General features: G+C 41.8%; 1 long non-coding RNA gene across 1 annotated transcript in view; it reads left to right on the forward strand.

Moving 5' to 3' along the window:
* Nucleotides 1–10,367: 10,367 nt before the first annotated feature.
* Nucleotides 10,368–19,760, forward strand: part of LOC131516774 (uncharacterized) — a 134,719-nt gene continuing 125,326 nt past the window's right edge. Inside the window, exon 1 of the long non-coding RNA XR_009264233.1 lies at nt 10,368–10,445. This is a non-coding gene — a long non-coding RNA (uncharacterized LOC131516774). The remainder of the gene's footprint in view (nt 10,446–19,760) is intronic.

Genomic DNA, 19,760 nt, shown 5'->3' on the forward strand with positions numbered 1-19,760 from the left:
TACGATTCTCTTTATATACCATTTGGAACAGGTGAAATAGGGACAGAAAATAGTTGGTAGTTGCCAGATTAAGGGTGAAAGGGCAGATTTTGCCACAAATGAACATTACTAAGGAATTTTTTAGGTGTAAAGGAACTGTTCTGTATCTTGTTCTTGTGGTGGTTATGACTATAGGCATTTGTCAAAACTCACAACTCTGCTCTAAAAAGAGTTAATTTTACTGTATGTAAATTTTAAAATTATAAAAGCAATAAAAAAAAGCAAGTAGCTGCTGGCTGGAGCAGAGCTCATTTCAGAGCCAAGAAGGGAGCTTGAGGTCACAAGGGGACATTCTACTCACTACTGCATGTTCCACTGGCTTTTGCCAAACTCTTGGTGTGGACAGGCTGTGGGCAGAACATGGCCATTTTCAGGATGCAGGAGCCGTAAGGTTTGACTCAGGAAACTAGAAATAGAGATAAATCTTGGGAAAAGGCAGCTGTGTTGAAGTGGACAAATTGGTATTCTCAGAATGAAGTTGGGACCAAATGTTTTGGCATTACCTCGCCGGGAAAGAATAACGTAGATCAGGCTCGTGGTGTTTGGCCAAGAGATCTGAAGGGCTGCTGGAAGACTTCCTAAGTTTGGGCCCTTCTCCATGTCTGTCTTCTCTGCTAGCAATTCAGTGCATAAAGGCTGCATCCATAAAGGGAAACCAATTCTTTGGGGGCAATCAGGTTTTAAGCATTTTTATAAGAGTTGATGGGTTCTGCTTTTACTCTTAAATGTCAGGCAGGGGAAGAACCATGTTGTGGGGGAGAGAACAAAGGGTTTAACCTCAAACTTACCTGGTTACAAGCCTTTGTGACCTTGTGCTGGTTACTTACCTTCTCTTGGCTCCATTTCTTTTCTGGGATAAAAGGTTTTTATAGAGATCAGAGAGGAGGCAGATTGAATTGAGAATGAACTTTCCTCACCTACCTACCTACCTACACACACACACACACACACACACACACACACACACACACACACACATATACACATGGTCATGGTCAGTCAGTGCTCATCAGGAGAAGCTCAGGGTCAAAGTCATGTTCTCAGGAGGAATATCCTTTCCTGATAGGGAATTGGAGATAGTAGTGAAAGATGTCTCCAGAAAAACAGTGCCCACCTTAGCGTGGCAGCCTGCTTCTTAGGTAGCTAGTGAGAGGTTCATTACAGCTCTTTTCAGTGGGAGGCTGTACAGGAATGCAAACACCTGCTACCCTCCCTCTCCTGGCACCTGTTTACTCCTTTGCCTTTGGGTTTGGCAGTATGTGGGCAGAGGCAAGCCTCCATTTGCCTCCTGATCAAGCTTCAGGGCTCAAGTCTGGAAACCTCCATGCTGTGGGGAGGGTTGGAGGTTCCCTGGTGGAAATTCAGGAATGGGGGGGTTGGTGAGTGAGTGGATTCTGAGAAGAAATGGAGAGAGGGAGAGAGAATACAATGTTGTGAGGTCTCATGCTTTCTGACCCCCCATCTCTCTGTAAGTCTTCTTTATGTGGTAAAAGGCAACAAACAAGCTAGGAAAAATGACAACCTCTGTTCCCTTTATACTGAACTGTTCAGTGTGGTGGTGCAAGTGAGCCTTCATCCTCATTTGTGTAATTCCATCGTTGTTCTTCTTTTTTTCTTTTTTAACATTTTTATTTATTTTTGAAAGAGAGAGAGAGACAGAGACAGAGTGCAAGTGGAGGAGGGGCAGACAGAGAGGGAGACACAGAATCAGAATCAGGCTCCAGGCTCTGAGCTGTTAGCATAGAACCTGACACGGGGCTTGAACACACAAACCATGAGATCATGACCTGAGCTGAAGTTGGACACTTAAGTGACTGAGCCACCCAGGCACCCCAAGAATCTTAAGCAGGCTCCACACCCAGCTCAGAGCCTAAGGTAGGGCACAGTCTCATGACTGTGAAATCATGGCCTGAGCTGAGATCAAGAATTGGATGCTTAACTGAGTTACCTAGAAGCCTCTACTTTTATTTTAGAGATGAAGTATGTAAGGCTCAGATGTGTTAAGTACATTGACCTTGATTGGATCTAGGCCATTTGGATCTAGAGCCCATGCTCTCAATCATCTTCCCATCCACAGATCCCCCAACATGAGAAATTGCAAGAATTAATTCTTGGAACTGCTAAGTTATCAGGATGGGTGCAGCAGTAATTGATGGCTTGGAAGGGCGCCTGAATATCGTCAGTGCTATTATGATCAGTGTCATTATCACTACCTCTGTGCTCTGGAGAAAGATGGTAGAGCCTTCACTCTTCGTGTTCTGTTTGTGTTCTCTCCATGGCTGTAGTGTAGTGAATTGCACTTGGGTTATTTTGATTATCTAGATAAACTTTTCATTGAGAGGACTTGATTTGAAAACAAATTGAAAAAGAAGAGAGATCTTGCTTAGTATTGATGGTCTGATGATATTACAAATTCCACACCACCTGAAATGATCACCAATAAATAGGAAGCCTGAAAAAGATTCTGAGGAGCCTTAATTAAGTCCCTGCTTCTATAGAAAAAAAGGCATTGACTTGTTTGTTAACTAAGATGGTTTGAACCTCACATTTCTTACAAAGAAAAGATTCCTGGTGACTTTTTTTTAAAAAAAATTTTTTAGTGTTTAATTATTTGGAGTGGGAGAGAACACACAAGCAGGGGAGGGGCAGAGAGAGAGAGGAGAGAAAGAACCTCAAGCAGGCTCTGTGCTGACAGTTCAGTCCCATGAACTGTGAAATCATGACCTGAGCTGAAATCAAGAGTCAGATGCTTAACCTACTGAGCCACCCAGGCACCCCCTTAGTGACTTTCTATCTTCTACCCACATATTCCCTATATGCCTGGGGTGTGCAGAACAGTGGGCTTGTGGACCCTAGTCCATCCCTTCAGGAAGAGACTAGAAGAAACTGATGATACGTTAAGTATGGATACAAGGCAAACAATAGGATGGGATTTAAACTGAGTACCCCTGGGGCCAAGTCAAGACTGTCCCTTTCCAGGCTGGCTTGAAGTCCCAGTGTTGACAGCTATTCACCACCACCCTTGAATTTTCAGAGCCACAAGGACAGAAGTCCTGTTGTGTGGTTTGGGGGAAGCTGTTGTCGGAGGCTTTGCCTTAGTTGTTTAAAATGGTGTTCAAGGGGTGCCTGGGTGGCTCAGTCGGTTAAGCGGCCGACTTCGGCTCAGGTCATGATCTTGCGGTCCGTGGGTTCAGGCCCCGCGTTGGGCTCTGTGCTGACAGCTCAGAGCCTGGATCCTGTTTCAGATTCTGTGTCTCCCTCTCTCTGACCCTCCCCCGTTCATGCTCTGTCTCTCTCTGTCTCAAAAATAAATAAACGTTAAAAAAATAAAATAAAATAAAATGGTGTTCAAGTTTGGGCCAGGTCTGATGGGTTAATACAGAGATGCAAGTCTTTTCTTCTGAACTTGTCGGCAAATGTTACATACCAAGAATTCTTTCGTTTTTCACCTATGTCTCTGAACTTCTTTACTAATAATACATTAACCAGGCTATTAAGGACTACTGATATTTACTATTCAAAATACTGTTATGTAAGAATTCTTGTTTCCAAGAATTTCTTGTTGCTAAGCTTCCACTGGACCTACCCACAAAGAGCTGAAATTTCCAGCTTTTGGAAAGGATACCTTGGTATCAGTGCATTATCAGTGATACTTTGAATTGATTGGTCATGTTTTTCAGTTGTTGTGCTTCTAGTGTTAATGACTATGCTTAAAGATATAAAGATGTATGTTTGTTAATTGTCTTGTAGTTATTATATCGTTGCCATTTTGATATTTTCATTTATCTTTTTTGTCATTGAGATCTTTGCAATGGTAAATGGAAATTAGTGGAGTAGGTGGGTCACTGGGTCTTTTTTGCTCTATCTGTAAGAACCATTGAGTAGAACATGGGGTTAAAGGTCTAGTATAAAGTTATTTTCATTGATACATTCCTGTGTTTCTATCCCTCTTGCTTGCATTGGTGTGCTGAGTGGCTATGTCTAGGAGTGCAAGACCAGCAGGGTAGATCAGAACCATAGCCTCTTGTCAGAAAAAACAAAACAAAACAAAAACAAGCAAAACGCCAACCAAACCAACAATAGCAAGAAACTCCAAGTGCATGCCCTATTGCTACACAATGGTGCTCTTTCAAATAAAAAGCAAGACCTTGATATAATTTCCCCTTCAAAATATGGAGACACAAGTCCTACTGTTTACATAGTCAAATCTAGATCGTGTGCTTGAGATCAGACATTTGAAGCTCTTCAAAATACTAGTTGACTTTGCCCAGCTATAAATCCTGCCACTCCATTAGCTCAGTTTGGCTTGGGTGACCACACCCACTACCACCATGCACTGCTGTCTCTGTGCCTCAGTTGAGGCTGTCATGTCAGTGTAGGGGTATCTACCTCTTCCTCCACCTCCACGCATGCGCATGCACACACATGCACATACTCCCCTCAATTATCCTTAATGACCTAGAGTAGCCCTTTCTGATTCTCTCCTACAGCTTTTAAAAAAATATTTTTTTCGTTTTTTAATGTTTATTTATTTCTGAGAGAGAGAGAGACAGACAGAGCACTAGCAGGGGAAGGGCAGAGAGAAGGAAGACACAGACTCTGAAGCAGGCTCCAGGCTCTGAGCAGTCAGCACAGAGCCCTATGCAGGGCTCGAACTCATGGACTGTGAGATCATGCCCTGAGCTGTAGTCGGATGCTTAACTGACTGAGCCACCCAGGTGCCCCTAAAATTTTTTTTTAATGTTTATTATTTAGAGTGAGAGAGACAGAGCATGAGTGGGAGAGTGTACTCTCTCTGAGTACAGAGAGAGAGGGAGACACAGAATCTGAAGCAGGGCTCCAGGCTCTGAGCTGTCAGCACAGAGCCTGACACAGGGCTCGAACCCATAAACTGTGAGATCATGACTTGAGCTGAAATCATGAGTCAGACACTTAACTGACTGAGCCACCCAGACACCCCTATAGCTTTTACATCATAATAAATTTTGAGGTTCAGGAGACCTGAACCATCAGTGCACAACTGGATCAAGACCCTCACTTCACTAAGTTTTTTTGTAAAATGACAAGAATAATCCCTTTCATCAGATGAAGTTTATTAAATATTTGTGGGAATCTTCATATAAAAGAATTAATTTAATGGAATGAGTTTTGTGTAACGTGACCAACGAACCAAGTCCTTTCTTGCATTTGATTTTGATTTACGTCTGTTTGCATGTGTGTTTGGAAGAGAAAGGCATAATGTGGAATGTATGTATGTTGTTTCACGCTTTCCCATGAGCTCAGTCAAATGTATCCTGTGGTATTTACATTTTATTCTACACAGAACAGAAAACACAGTTCAGTCTGTGACAACTTTCCAACAGGCAACAACTCTAGGAGAGACATGATGTTAGGAAATGTACAAGGTTACATAGTAGTGCTATAAAGTTTGATTAGTCCATGTGGAACATTCTGTACTTTGCAAAAGGAGCAAGACAGATGTTTGTCTAAATTTGATTTAAAAAGCATTTTCCTCAGATTTATACACTGAACCATATGACCGATATGTTTTTTCATAACTCTTTGCCCCATGTGTTATCCATTACGAATTCAGAAGGCTGGAAACACCAAAGCCATTGTGAGTCAGCAGAGCCCATATGCAGATAGTAGGTTGTTTTGAGATCTTTTCTCTTTGGGCTTCCCTCAGCTCATCCTAGCCATCACGCACAAGATGTCCTCCAGAATCTGGAGCTGGGTTCTGGAGCTCCTGGATGTAAATGCTAGGACTCCAGACTGGATCTCTCAGCTCTTCAGCTGAGGCCATTTTTTTTTATATGTTTATTTATTTTTGAAGGAAAGAGACAGAGAGTGAGTGGGGGAGGGGCAGAGAGAGAGGGAGACACAGAATCCAAAGCAGGTTCCAAGCTCCGGGCTGTCACCACAGAGCCCCATGCGGGGCTCAAACTCACAAGCTGTGAGATCATGACCTGAGCCGAAGTTGGACGCCCAACCGACTGAACCACCCAGACTCCCATCGCTGAGGCCTTTCTATTAGTTAGAATCTCATATTAGCAGGCATCCTTTTATTTACTAGAAAAGGAAAAAAAAACTTTTAAAAGAAAGCTTTGAGATATTTCTTTATTGAAGAAATATTTGTGCATCTAATATGGACTGGGCTCTGTACAGGGATATAAAGGTAAAGAAGAAGAAATCTTTGTCCTTCAAGATCTCTTTATATGCTCCCAAGAGTGACAGTACAGTGTAGGGAGAGCCATACATAGGTCTGGAGGGGGTGTCATGGGGTCCTTGAAGGATTTATGAATAACTGGCTGGTGAGGCTAGGGAAGACCCATGGAGGAGGTGACATTGAGTTGAGTCTTAATGGATGAGTAGGAAGTATTTCACCAGTTTTAACCCTATAGATACAAGCAAAGGATTATCTTGTTTCATTTCAGGCAAAATAAACATGTCAAAAAAAAAATCTAACATATTTGGCAGAGGGCCAAAAAAAAAGATTTTTAGATAATTCCAATTCGGGTGTCAACTGTAAGTTCTCTTTATTACGGTTATAGGCAAATACTGATAGGACATGGTATTTGGATTCCCATCTAAGAATTCACCCCAAATAGGATAACAAAAATGCCCATACAAAGTTTCAGGACCCACTAAAAGGCTTCTAGCAGAATATTTTGCAGTACAGGGAGTCCTCGCTTCACGTTTGTGATATATATGGATTTCAGTTACCCTGGTGTACTTGAATTACCCCTGTCCCCCAACCACACAGTTCAAATTTCAGTTACTCTGTTAATGGAGTATTTGCATAAAGTACCAACTTTCCTGCCGCATCCTCAGCCTACAGATGACTCGGTAAATAACAGACACACTTTATGGTGAGTGACCAATCCTGTGGTCTCCTTGTCACTTGGTCACGAAGTGTCATTTTACAAAAAAGAATAATCAAAGGAGAGAACTGGCCAACAGAGAGAAAAATGCAGCCAAGAACAGAATTTGATGATGCTGGAAGTGACATTTAAAAAAAATTTTTTTTAATGTTTTAATTTATTTTTGAGACAGAGAGAGACAGAGCATGAGCAGGGGAGGGGGCAGATAGAGGGGGAGACACAGAATCCGAAGCAGGCTCCAGGCTCTGAGCTGTCAGCACAGAGCCCGATGTGGGGCTCGAACCCACAAACCGCTAGATCGTGACCTGAGCCGAAGTCGGACGCTTGACCGACTGAGCCACCCAGGTGCCCCCGGAAGTGACATTTGAACCCAGTATAAATGAAGTTACAGAAGACCAGCTGGCTGTGCAATTGTTGACCCTAGATCCTCTATAGACCCTCCAGAAATGTAGCCAGAGGATCTTAGTGAAAATGATCCTGCAAACCTAAAGGAAGGCAGTATTTGACACACAAAGCAGGAGGATGACCTACAGGAAGTGATGCCAGCAAAAAAGTCGTCATGTTAAAGGAGCTCTTGGAGATGTTTCCCAACACTGAAAGCAAAGCACAAAGGATAAAATGTTGGAAGCCGTCAAACTGAGAAGAGTAGGACAATTTGTCAAAGCCGAGAAAAGAACTCTCCTTTCCTAAAGGGTCTCTGAGAAAAAGAAAGCAAGCCCTGTTTAAGCTCTTGTTTTTAAGTTGTTTCTTACAAGGAAGTAAAATATTTTAATTTTCAACATTTCTAATTTTTAAGTTATGGTATGCTAAATAAATATTAGTTTTACTGTTTTTTTTTTCATTTTTCTATACATTCATAATGAACAAAGCTTTTCAAGTTTTGACAGAGATTTTTAAAGGCCGTGGAATAATTGTGATTTTTCCCGTTGATTACTCAGACCGTTTTGCGTAGTGTCAGCTCCTATAGCATAACTGTTTTATAGTTCATTGCCATTAAGCAAAGCAGGAACTTCCTATATTTTGAAAAGACCAAAGACATGGCTGCGTGCCAGTAAATGCCTATCGCAAGGGACTGTATGAATCTGCTTCAGTGATCAAATCCATTCTTAAAATGAAGGCTCTACGTGTTTAAATAAGGTACTTTGCTTTCACATTTTAGAACGCTTCCATCTTGTGGTGGGGGAGGGGAATTTTCCTGAATGCAACACTAATCTTCAGTTGTATGTACATTTTGCAGCATGGCCTGTTTTAATCTGACTATCTTAGTTGCTATTTAAATCTGTTACCAGAGTTCGCCTTCATGGAGGTTAGTTGTGTTTTCTCATTTGAGTAAAGCTCATAGTGAAATTTGCTTTTTATTTATTTTTTTAAGTTTATCTATTTTTGAGAGAGAGTGCATACACAAACATGGGGGAGGGGCGGGGGTGGAGCAGAGAAGAGGGAGAGTCTCAAGCAGGCTGCCACTCAGGGCTGGAACCCAGGAACTGAACCGAACCCAAATGGTGAGATCATGACCTGAGCCTAAACCAAGAAGAGTCAGATGCTTAACTGACTGTGCCACCCAGGTGCCCCCAAATTTGCTTTTTAATTGTGGGTCATGTACTGGTTGAGTCACCAGGTTAGATGAAGGCTCTTGTTAAGGAATAGATTTTGCCTGTTCAGGGTCCATTCCCTGGTTTGCTGGGAATAGTCCTCTGCTTCAGAATATACATTTCCCATTGTATGCGGTATTGGTGGGAATCTTTTAAGGGGCCTCATACTTCTTTAGTCTTTTTGCCTGGAATTCAAGTACTGAATACAACTATTGACTATTGTACTTGATCGTCCTCAAGCAGATGCACCCTGCTTGCTGTTCATTAATTCTTTTCCTTATATTCCCAGAGCTGCCTTAATTCCTACTCTTTCTGAGTTTCATCGTTTAATTTTTCCTTGAATTTTGGAGGCTACTTGTATTCTTCCAATATATTTCCTTTTTTTATCCTGCCCCAGTTAGCCAGAATTAGTTTCTTTGCTTTTTTAAGAAATATGAACTGTATTTTGCTTTTAAACTGAACCTAGTTATAAAGGCAAAGTTTAAAACCATCCTGTGAAAAAGTAATCATGAGATGCATTTCCACATAGTAACAAATCGAAGACTAAGAAATATTAAAGACACTTGGATCAATTCAGAAGATTTCTCCTTTCTCCAAATGGAGAATTTTGTTGCAGTAGTCCTAACCTCACAAACAAGTAATTAGGTATAAAATAATGGCAGCATATCAGAGATTTATTCTTTTGTTCGCTCTAGGTCCAAGTGAGAAGGGAAGGGAACATCTTGCCACAGATTTCATTTATTTATTAAATTATTTGTTGGCCCTTACTATGTAGCAGGTACTGTTCTAGTCACTTGGGATGAATTAATCAACAAAACGGACAAAAATCTCAATGCTCTTTAAGCTCCCATCCATGGGGGAAAGACCTACGGACGACTCTTGTCAACCATTATCATTTTGAGCTAGGGACTGTTAGGTTATAATGTACAGATCAAATAGAATTCTGGCTTTTTGTCTCAAATTGAAATCAAGCCCAAACTAATAGATTTCAGAAATTGCTAAATTATTTTCATATTTCTGGCTTCTCCAGTTATTTTCCTTTTTGTCAGTCCTGGCCAGAGTTGGAAATCAAGCGTGTCTAGGCTGGGTGAATTTAGAATCTCACCATGAGAGTCAATAGCAACTGGGTGCCTGGAGCTTGGCCTAAGACCCTCCACACTCTTGTTGCTCAATAAGCACAGGATGATGGATATTTCTGATCTGAAACTGGATTTCTCAATTGAAGATGGGAGTGATCTTGCCCTGGGGGGAGGAAAACTCCTTTTCCCTTCCCCAACTTCTGGAATGAAAAGAAAATTACTATGGAAATGAATACCCGGAAAACATTCACTGGCTCAATTTCATGGTATTAAAGGCAAAAGAATGAGTCCTTTGGCAACTGGTGTGAATCCTGGCATCTCTAACTGCATCTGGCCAGTTAGCCATTGCTGTTTAAAGGACAATTGAATGCAAACACCTTTATTTTTCGAAGCTGCCAGTCAAACTCCCTTATGAATCTCTAAAGACACGAGCTTGAAAGCAACTCATTATCCTGCTTATAGAATCATTATTTGGGATCTGTTCAGTAGAAATGGTGACCTCTGACGTACAAGGCATAGGACTGGAATTCCATGAACATTGTGGCCAGTGGGAAATAGGAGACAGAGGGAGATCACAGGTAGTTGCTCTATTTGCTCTTCCCATGGACTTGTCAGAGGCCCTTTTTTTGTGTAGTGTGTCTGTAGATGTCCTGCATGACTGTGTGATTGGTTGTGTCTCTTCATGAAGCAGTAGCAGCTCCACACCCATTACCTTGTAAGGGCTTTCTACCCTTCAGTATCTCCCTTCCCTTTCCTCCCACCCTTACTCTTCTAGACCTCCATCTTCCAAAAAGCATTGGCACTTAAACCTTACTTCAGGTACTGTTTCTGGAATACTCCAGTTGTGAGAGGAGGTAATCAATTTTTTTTTTAAACCATTGGCCCTCTGTCTTCACACTATTTACTAAATCATCTGTCTTTCCTCACATGCATACCTGACACTATTTCTGGACTCTATGCTGTTCTATTGATTTATTTGTCTTTCTCTACACTGTTCTCAAACTTTCAATTCCCATGGATTTAGGGTTTGAGATCTGGTAGGTTCTAAATAATCCTTAAATTTACCATCAGCTTCTTTTCTTCCCTCATCCTCTGTCTCACTTCTGTTTCAATTTTAGTTTCTGTTTCAATCCATTCTCTTTCTCAGCATGGAATCTGTCACCATCTCCTCTATGTACTGCCAGCATTTCAGCCAGCCTCACCTCTGAATCCAAAATTCATTGTCATTTGAATATTATAATAATAGTTGGTAATGGGAAAGAGACTACTGGTAATCCTTCATATCTAGTCACTTCTTTTTCCATGGTAAGAGAACTTCTGACTTTTGACTAGACATGGTCTTCGGGATGGTGATCCTATATTCTGGGCTCTCTTGTATATAGATTTGGCCATGTTACTAAATTTTTTCAGTGGGATATATGCAGAGATGTCATGTGAAGGCTTCTGATAAACTTATTAAGAGATAATGTGGGAGTCCTTTGCCTCTACCTCTTCCTTATCCTTCCCTCCATCCTGCTTTCTGGAATGTAGCAGCCACCATCTTGGTCCATGAGGTTGAGGCGAGGCACAGAGGAACAATAATATAGTAGGGACTTGAGTCTGACTCTGTGGAGAAATAGACCTGACCCAGACCCCTTATACTAAGATGTAAATCAACTTTTCCATTGCTCAAAACACATTAAGATCTTCTGCTATTCACAACAAGCTGAATCTGAGCTAATATGTTGGAGAAATAAGATGAAGACTTCAGGGCAGAAGGATAGTGTTGGCCAGAGGTGCAAATTAAAGGTTTCTCGCATCATCTTATTCAGAACTTTAGACATCTTAAAGAAATTTCTAGGTTTGGTTTTATAGGACCCTTGTGAACTTTGGGCAAATCACTTGATAGATAAATCAAGTAATCAAAAGGCTCAGAAAGAGTCACCAAGAACTTACTATATATAGCTCAGAAGCTTAGACATCCCCACCATCACCCCCATCCTGAATTGCCTTAAAGTTACAGAGAAGTCAAACACTTTTTTTTACATGGTTTCTTGAAAAGGAGGCATGAAAATAAAGAGGAAATTTTCTGGTTATATGATTAAATTCTTCCAAGAAGCTCTGTTGGATGAGACTGGTTGAGAAGTTCTATAAGGACAGGCATGCCTGGTTACTGAAAAATGGAAGGAAAACATGTTAATGAGAATTGTATCATTATTATACAATCAGGACTCTCTCTTCTTTTGTCTCTATATGTTGTGATCTCACAAATGAGCACTGTTTTCCAGCTGTGGTGCTTGGCTCACTAATGAGTCAGCATATGATAGTGAAGCCTTCCTCCGGAAGGCTCAGGAAGCCTCTTATAGACATGATGGGCTTTATCTAGTGAAGGGAAGAGAATCTTGGCTCTAGGGCTGAGGATAGGGAAACTTATGTCTCTTCTTTGGAGAACATGTTTATGTAGACTTCCCCATGGGCCTTGATCTCCCACATACCTGCCGATTTGTTTATATGGAAGATTCCAGGAAGCCAAAGCTAAATATTTTCTTAGTTTCATAATGACCATCAGACTGGAAGTATTGGAGGCAGGGGAGAAAGAAGGACAAAGCTCCAGTGCTGTGGGCTCTTTGGAGAGTTCGCTCAAAGATCAGAGACATTCAAGTTTTAGCTGGTGTAAGAAAAATGACAAGCATCAGGAACATTGAATAGAGCACCAGTTGAAAAGTAAAACCAAACGATGTTAATGCTTTTTTTAGTGGTTATGTTGCTTACCTTCTAATTAAAGACTGCTGGAGATAAGAAGGAAGTTATCAAATAAAAATAGGACAGGCTCTGTAGTCACGATATTGGTGGTGGTCAAGAAGGTGGTGGTCAAGAGGGAAAGGCTTACCATTCCTGATGTATCATCTGCACCATCCCCCTTCTGGTGGGGGTTCTGGTTGGACCCCACTGTCTAGGACCTTGAGATTAAGCTATTGTTCCTAAAACACTGTTTAATCAGGGTAACTTAGAGGGTTAAGTTCATCAATCCACCCTCACAGTGAGAGATTTTAACTGGCTAGTTTAGAAGTTCAAGGTCTGTGGGAGTTGAGCCCAAGACAGGTACATTTTGAAGAGTGTTTAGGGGCAGGAGATTTGGAGACCAGGTCACTGCTGGGTTAGGGAAGAGGAAAGCCATGAGAGTGCCCATCTTAAAGGCAGAGAGCTAAGGACAGGGGAAGGTGAAAGGCAACATAATTTTGTACCAAGGTGGCTTTATATTCAATACTTAATTGACAAAGTGTATTTCCAAACACTCAGGCTTTCTTTACTAATTCACACTTTTAAAATGATGGGCTTTGGACATGATGAATGTCAGGGATCTCTTTATCTTCTGTAAATTATGGAGATCAGATGTGGAGATTTAGAAACCAGATGAGAAATGGGGTAGCTGGAAAAGTTTATTTCTGTTTATGTGTGGGGATATCCCAGCTTGATCTTAAGCTATGTTTACTTCTTAGAGACATATTGGGATTCTTGGTGGGGTAGAACCTGAAGAAATGTATTTACATCAATGCTTGATGAACCTCCTGGGAGAAAATCATCCTCAGGGACACCTGGGTGGGTCAGTTGGTTAAGTGTTTGACTTAGACTCAGGTCGTGATCTCATTGTTCCAGCCCCACATTGGGATCTTCATTGACACTGCAGAGCCTGCTTCGGATCCTATGCCCCTTCCCAGATCTCTCTTTCTCTTTCTTTTTCTCCCCAAAATAAATAAACATTAAAAAAAAAAAAGAAAAGTCTTCCTAAGGGAAGGAACAGGTGCACTTGATCTAATGAAAGAGATTTAGTCTATTGGCCATAAGAGGGGAGGAGACTTTTGGGTAATTGATACTCCCACCTGGCTTTTTCTTCTGGCCCAGGCTCTCATGGAGTGTTGGGTCCGGAAGAATGAGATGGAAGGTGAAAATTGGATCTTTCGTGAAACTCTGTAAGACATCCTGCACAACAGTATTGTGATGTGATGGTATCAGCTAGAAAGGAGAGGCCACAACAGTGTGTAGGTTCCACTTCTGGTGGAACACAGTGGCTTTGGTGAACTGAGGACCCCAGAGGATACATTTTGGAAACTTCAGGATGTCAGCATATTGGCTCCAACAGAGCTCAGAGTGAGAAAGTTGTCCTCCAGAGCAATGGCTGCAGTGCTCAGTGGAAACCAAAGGAGCCAAGAGCACACAGAAGAACCCAACAGGGCTGGGTAAAAGGGAGGTGGAAGAAAAGTAGGAGATGTGGCATGGCAGAAGGTCTGCCTTAATTGTGAGCTGAACAAGATTGCTGGGACCCCCTTGTCTTTCTTGGGGGAAGGGTATCAAATATATTAGAGTGATGTAGAAGTTCATGAAGCACAGGGTGGTGTGTGTGTGTGTGTGTGTGTGTGTGTGTAAAGAAAGAGATTTTATTTTCAGTTTTCCTTCAAGTCTGATAATTTCTCATGTTTTTCCATTTCAACATGTTTTCATCAGTTACAGTTGCTTATCATGACCATGACAGTCAAGTGTTATACAGTGGGAAGTGATAGGAGAATTCCTTCTTGGTGAGTATGTAGCTGACTCTCCAGTAGAATGTGTGGGATCAGAAAAGCCTCTCTAATATTTCTGTTAAATGTCGTATTTCTTGGAGTGTATGTGTGTGTGTGTGTGTGTGTGTGTGTGTTCTCTCTCATTGGTAAGGTTGCTAATCATTAAAATTACTTTGGATCCTTCCTATCTCTAGAAGACTTCCAGGACTGTCAGAATTATCAGACCCATCTCCACAGCCATAGACCCTAAGTAACTTCTGATTATAGTGTCTGCTCAGCTGTGACTTGATGGCATGAGATGCTAGATGAGACCAGGGTCATGCAACTTGTTCAATAGATCTCATGCCTTGTTGCTTTACCCCTCTTACATGTGGGTGCTGCTATCGCAAGGGGACTCAGTGAATAAAGTGCGTGTGTATGTGTGTGAGGGGGTGGTAGGTACGCCAGATTAACCAACCTACTTTTGGGAATGTACGTTTGTGAGTATCCACTTCACAGGTATATCTTTGTATAAAAAGGGAACATGTTACCATGAATAAAACCAATGCAATTTACTGAGCACTTAATGTAAGTACTTTACATAGGTCTATTTACTCCTTACAATAGCCCAATTAGATAGGTACTAATATTGTCTTCATTCTGCAGATGAGGAAATAATGGCCTAAAGAGGTTAAATAATTTGCTCCAAAATACTCAGCCAGTCAGTAGCAGAGACAGGCATATTGAACCAACTATTCTAAAGCCTATGTTAGTCATTGTGCCACGCTGCCTCATTTTTTAACATGATCTTTTTGGAAATTTAAAAATATTTTTTTCTTATCAAGAAAAGCACTAGTGGGGGTGCCTGGGTGACTCAGTCACTTAAGCATCTGCGACTGACTCTTGATCTCAGATCAGGTCATGATCTCACGGTTTGCGAATTGAACCTGTGTTGGGCTAAGCCCTGACAGCAGGGAGCCTGATTGGGATATTCTCTCTCTCTGTGTCTCTCTTTCTCTGTCTCTGTCTCTCTGTCTCTGTCTCTCTCTCTCTGTCTCTCTCTCTCTCTCTCTCTCTCTCTCTCTCTATATATATATATATATATATATATATATATATTTATATATATATCTGTCTCTATCTCCCTCTCCCTCTGCCCCTCCCCTGCTTGCACACACTCTCTCTCAAAATAAATAAACATTAAAAAAAGCACTAGCAAGTCTTTAAAAATATGGGCAAATGAAAAGGAGGACAGAATTTCTAAAAATACTCCATTCTACCCTCTTCTATTTCTCTCTCTGTGCATGTGTGTGTTCCAATGTGCTTTGGTGAAATATTTCAAGCTTCACTTTGGTTTATAGATGGATTAAACAAGCACATCAAGGACATGAGGGATATAACTAAAGTCACCCTTGGAGGTGAGGCAGGGACAGGATCAGCACGCAGGATCTCTTGGTTGTTCAACTGCTGAGGAAATTGGATCCGACAGATAAAATTCCTGCCATGAAGCTGTGTTTGGGATGGTTTTTACCACAGTAAAAAGCAGTAGGCAGCAGGAGTCTGAATCACTCACATCTCTTAAAGGTCCCCAGGGGAGGCTCCATTTTTCCAGTTTTCTGGAGAGTGTAAGGGACCATGACTGAGGACTTGTCAGTCCAGGAGGGCACTGTTTACAGGCTCTCTCATTCCAGGCAATGCTATGTTCCCCCAGGCTCCTGCTTGTTGGAACCCCCTCTTCTGCAACACTGTTAGGAACTATTGTTCTGTTCATTTCGCCACACCTGTTTTTTGCCCTATTTTGGTTAGGGCTCTGAAATGGGGGCAGTGATGCTCCTTCTATGCACAAAACTCTCCATGCAGCTCTCTAATTTTGGGGAGACAGTGTGAGAGAAACCACACCTAAATGATGAAACATGCATGCTGCCCAGTCCATGCAGAGAGAGCCTCAGCAGCAGGATCTGTCTTAATGGAGTTTGATGCTCCCATTGGAATGAGCATCTGAGGCTGGAAAGGAGCACTCTGCTCTTGGCTCACTGTCCTCTGGGAAAGCAGTAACCATCCTCTCCACTGAGACCTGAAATGTCAATGTGATGGGCAGATTGGGATTAAGCTGGACTCCTGGCAACTAGCAGCTGCAACAGAGCAAAATAACTTCACTTGAGTAAAAAGAGATAAGAGGACAAAACTGGCTCCCTTTTCCTAGCTGTCACTGATGGCTTTGGAGAAAAGGTCTCAAAAATTCCTGGGCTCTTACCTCTTCAGTGATTTTTTTTTTTGACATTGGAAGTTGTCTTCCTCCACAGGGACACTTTAGGGTCTCACAGGGCTTCTGAGAGCTGTCCTGCCCACCTGTTCCCCCATTTGGGCCAGTGGGGAAGTATTTATGTTGGAAGCAATACTTGTAGGAGGGCTTCTCAGAGTATAATATACAGATCACCTGCACCCTCTGATGTAGTTTCTTGAAAGGAAGACGCCTGAGCCTCTAGTACCTAATGAATCAGGGTGTTTGGATTTGATACCTGGGAATCTGTGTGTGAACAAATTCTAGGTGATTCTCCTATCTGGTATGGTTTGGAAACTGTCAAGGTACACTCATGACACAGATGAGCAGTAACCAGGTTCCAGGCATGGAAATGCTTCATACATGATCTCATTTGATCCTTGAAAAGGATAGTATGAAGTCCGTACTATTTTATAAATAAGGAAACTGAGGCACAAAGTGGTTATGTCCCTTATTCTAGATCACACACTTGTAAGTGGTTACAGGCAGATTTTGAAGCCACATGTGTCCTCTTGCCCATCTACAAAACATTGCATCATTCTGCAGAAATGTTGAAGAGCATGCAAGCACCGTGGGGGAGAGCCAGGGTGAGTCCAAACACAGAGACTCTGAGGGGAGAGTGAAACATGCACAAAGTAGGACAAGGGCTCTGCCTCATGAAATGGTTGTAAAAAGTGGAAGGACATTATTCAGTCAGTTTTTTCCCAATTGTATTAAAATCATGCTGGTAGCCTCATGTGCATGGCTGGCCATGTGCAGGAGAATGCCTGATGCTTTCTGGCCTTGGGGGCCACTGAGGAAGAGAGTGAGGAGACTGGGGATCCCACTGCGGGGGAGTAACAGAACCTTAGCTGAGTTGAGTCTATCTGTACTTCCTCCTGTTGCTGAGTATTATTCACTCAGATCTCCACAAACCCAGAGGCCCTTGTATTCTGTGTTTTTGAGACACTTTACTGTCATGATATGATAGGACCAGATTCCCAGCCACTGGGACTTGAAGGATGTTTGAGTCTTATTTTTTTCTAGACCCAGGGTGGCACTCACCATACACCCTCACAGTAGGATTATTAACCACCACACTGAGCTTGGAGGATCAAGTTTGGGTCTAGGTCTAGGGCCACCTTGGGATCACTGATCTTTTTATTTTTTTATGGCCTGATAAATTTGTTGCCATCAACACCATTTTGGGAAATGCTTAGTTCTTAAATGTTGACTATTAAGGGGGAGCTATCAAAAAAGGCAGCCCATGTTTTCCTCCCTCTTTTCTTCTATTTCTTTCCTCTCCCTTCCATTTCTCCGCTGCCCTGCCTCTGCCCTGCCCTTCCAAAGTAATGACATTAATTGCTATTTTCCTACAGTTTCATGCCATAATCTTGAGTTTAGACAAGAGAATTGGATGTCAAATTTATCAGCAATGAAATCATTTCTTTTTGGGATTTCATTCCTGATTCACTTGATAGAAATTTAAAAACAAGTGAAAAGATCCTGTCTTCTCAATATTGTGACATCTTTCTTAGGTCCTGCATACCTGGGATGAAACTGAGTATTGAATACAATGGATTGTGCTGATCTCTGCTCCCTTAGCATTTGTGGGTATAGGTTGGAGACCCAGGATAACTGGGTCTGTGGGATACTTGAAGCATTTCTTTCTGCATCACAACAGGCATCTCAAAGGTGTAGGTGCATGCACATGTGTGAGGACACACACACACACACACACACACACACACACACAGCCTTGAACGATCCAGGCTCCTTGGAAGAGGGAAGAGAAAAGCAAATTTGGAGATTGATATCTCTTTTGCCCCTGCCTTCTACTAAAATAGGTGAATTCCTCATATCACTTTGAGGAGTCCTATTTTGTGCATCTTATTCTGTGTGTATGATTCTGGTGAGTAGGATCTCCAGATGTTTTTCTGCTAAACTTCTTATACTCTTTTTTGTCCTATCTCTATAAAGGGTTTGCCATCTCAAGTTTTAGGAGGATTATTTTGCAGTGAGAGGTGGTCAGGATCCATCTTATCAGGTCAGTAGGTAATTGCTGCCTGGTGGGTCTGACGTACCTCAGACAGTGCCCACATCATTTAGAAGTTCCAGCTGCTCCTGCAGAGAGGGGTTAGAGGGTCCTGAACTGGAAACTGGGGGATCAGTGCCTCAAGATGGACCCTGCCATTAGCCCATGGCATCAGCTTGAACAAGTATGTTCCCCTCTTTTGGGGCTTATCCCATTGCTTCCAGAGGCTTTTCTTCCAACACACTCCCATACAATGGCCAGAGTCAGTTTTCTGAAACAGCCAGAATCACATCACCTCTTGGCTTCAGCAGCTATCTACAGCCTACCTCAGTGCCTTTCAGACCCTGGTTGTGACTCTGAAACATCTACAAAGCAAATCACAATGTCTGAGCATGGAACTTGGGAATCTAAATTTGCTAAAAAATGTTTTAAGAGCCCTTGAACCCCTGTATCCCAAAGATAGTCTAATCTCATTGCAGTCTTGCCACAGATTCTCATTCCTTCCCCGTGTCCTTTGGAGTCTAGCTTAATAGTCCTACTGCTCTTTCTTCAAGGCAACATGTTTTCAGACCCCCCATCCCCTGTCATGTGCTTGGGTGAGCCTTGCCACCCTTCTCCACCAGGGAGCCCCCCCATACAGACCAGCTTACACATCAACTCTTTTGCAGGGCTTCCCCACCTCCCAGAAGGAGAGTAGGAAGCCCCGTCCTGTATCTCTAGAACTCTTCATATTCATATTTTTATTATAAAGAGTATTGTATTGTTGCAAACATTCATTTTTATGTCTATTTCCTATGAATTTTCCAAATGAATAATCCTATCTTTTCTTTTCATTTTCGGGTCTATTTCCCTGTTTATATCTACAGGACCTCCTTGGGAATAAAAACAATATCTGAAACAATATTGGGCACCTTGCACTCTGTCCCAGTGTCACATTGCTTTACTATTACACTGGTAGGTTTTACCATGTGGAAGTCATCCCTCATTACTCTTCTTTTTTTCATAATTTTCTTAGTTACCACATATTTTTTTTTCCAAATGAACTTCATATTCACTTTTAAAATGCAACACAATAAGAGCAGCAGCAGCAGCAGCAGCAGCAATAAAGAACAATTCAAAAGCAGTAACAACAATAGCAAGAATGAACTTGGTGGGGTTTGGTTGTATTGTATAATAGTTATAGATCATCTTATAAATAGTTGGCATGACTTTGACATTAAGTTGTTCCATCTGTGAATAATGGATGTCTGTGCATGTATTCCAACTCTCATTTTCTTCAGTAGTTTATAGTTTGATTTCTTTTAATGATAGATACTTCACATTTCTTGATGAATTTATTCTGAACTTATGAGTTTTT

This window comes from Neofelis nebulosa, chromosome 7 (assembly GCF_028018385.1).
Source record: "Neofelis nebulosa isolate mNeoNeb1 chromosome 7, mNeoNeb1.pri, whole genome shotgun sequence".
Lineage (NCBI taxonomy): Eukaryota > Metazoa > Chordata > Mammalia > Carnivora > Felidae > Neofelis > Neofelis nebulosa.